Source organism: Agrilus planipennis, unplaced genomic scaffold (genome assembly GCF_000699045.2).
Source record: "Agrilus planipennis isolate EAB-ADULT unplaced genomic scaffold, Apla_2.0 scaffold50, whole genome shotgun sequence".
Classification (NCBI taxonomy): domain Eukaryota; kingdom Metazoa; phylum Arthropoda; class Insecta; order Coleoptera; family Buprestidae; genus Agrilus; species Agrilus planipennis.
Window position 1 is genome coordinate 656,746 of NW_020438881.1, and position 2,035 is coordinate 658,780.

General features: G+C 28.9%; 1 long non-coding RNA gene across 1 annotated transcript in view; it reads right to left on the reverse strand.

Moving 5' to 3' along the window:
- Nucleotides 1-63: 63 nt before the first annotated feature.
- The window catches only part of LOC108734863, a 3,631-nt gene continuing 1,659 nt past the window's right edge, over nt 64-2,035 (reverse strand). Inside the window, exons 3-4 of the long non-coding RNA XR_001937454.2 lie at nt 380-444; nt 64-308 (exon numbers count right to left, since the gene is read on the reverse strand). This is a non-coding gene — a long non-coding RNA (uncharacterized LOC108734863). The remainder of the gene's footprint in view (nt 309-379; nt 445-2,035) is intronic.

Genomic DNA, 2,035 nt, shown 5'->3' on the forward strand with positions numbered 1-2,035 from the left:
AATAATTAAATTAGATTGTATTGGATCAAATTATATATTATATAATTATCTAAAAACCTAGACACTTAGCCGCCCAAAAGGAAAGCATGAACTAAAATAGGTAATACAAAATTGACACATTACAAATCAAAACTTCAGCTCAATAAACCCACTTTTTTACAGATTGTTATAAAAATTAAAAAGTAGAAATGAAATCGCTCGGCACAGACTCATAGGATGACCCATTTTCTTCCCTTGAATGAAAGACAGTCAAACTCAGGTTCCAATGAACTTATTCGAAATCCATCTCAGCATAACCATCATCCAATCTGAATTAACCAAAAAACGGCTCCAATAAATATTAAAGTTTTTGTGCACAATAATTAACTAAACAACTTACCATTCCACGTAGTTAGACCATTCCCTCTTCCTTGATAAGATAACACCATGTATTGGCACAAATATCTGAAATCAGCAAACAACTATTATGCAACAGCTTAGGGAAGGTTTGAAATTTTTGATGATTTTGGAATAACATTGAAATAACGTATCTCTCCTATTTTATTTCCGATTAGATCGTAAAAGAAACATCAAATTTTGGTTTCAATTCTCAAAAGTTGTATAAGCTTATTAATTTTTCCACGAAAAATTCAATTTTCCTTTAGATATTGAGAGAAGATCTGTTTAAATAGAATATCACTTTAAAAACTCCAAATTAAAATTTCTAAATATATCTAATTCGTAATTCTAAAATATATTAGGTACTGAAGAAAATCAAGTAAACTAAAGAGATGAAAATTTATTTTTAGTTTTTATTGCCTTACGTAAATATGCCAATGTTTAGCCTCAGGGTAGATTATGAAACCATAACGATAGTCTTCGGAATTGTAGAAATTATAAAAGATAGACATGATTATATTATTCACATTTAGCTGTATTTAACTTGCAGTATAATACTACAGATGGAAACTGAAAAAACAGAAGCGTATGGATAGGTGATTATAGAAAAGAAGAAAAAATATAGATATTTAGGATATGTTATTAGAATAGAATGATTATGCAGTAATTAGAAGTTCAGTATTTTACGGGACAGAAACTTGAGGTTCAAAGAAATATGGGCAAGTAGAAAGAATTTACAAAAAATATGTAAAGTGGTTATTACAAATAGATTAGAGCACCGCAGACCACATATTGGGGAGGGAAATAGAAAGTGGTAAAATGGTAGAAGAACCATCAAAGGGCTAGAAAATATGAGGAGAAAATAGGGAAATTACAAGAGGAAGGTATCAGAGAAAAATATTGTAGAAAGAGAATATTGAATATAGGAAAAGGAAAGGGAAGAGGCACTAAAAGATTTAAAAATTAATCAAAAACAGTTAAATGAATGGGAAAGAAAGGGTTGGAATGTAGGGAAAATTGTTAAAAAGAGATGTGAGGAAATGATAAGAGAGAAAAATAGCAGACTTCAAATACGCGATAGGATTGCGATATTTGTTATGGGATGATTGGCAGGGTGATTTAATGCCAAGATATTAAGTACGAGGAAGAGAATGATTTCGTTGCTATCTTTCACAGATAACGAAATACACAAATACGTATAACAACGTTATAATACTGAAGTAAAATAATATTAAGTATTGTGGACGGAATAATTTTTAAATGTCAAAATTTGTACAGCTACATTCAACGTAAATTGAACGGCTGGAAAATTTCCTTAAAGATCTGAATAAAGAAGAATTAAAACTTATCCAATACATATTTATTATCAGTACTAAATAATGGTAAACCAGTAAAAGATCAATAAATGATTGACAAAATACGGAAATGTACATTTGACTGGTCGATAAGTCTCATGATACTTATACATTTATCTTTTTATATTTTCATAAGCGAAACTGAATTTCGGCTAGGCGAAACATTTAAAAATAAAATTAAAGTGGATAAAATGCGTAATACTAATGGTTTCACTAAAACAATGTCACGTTTTTCTCTTCACATCCAATTAAACTTTTTAATGAACTATTTCATTTACTTTAATTTATATAAGTAAATATAA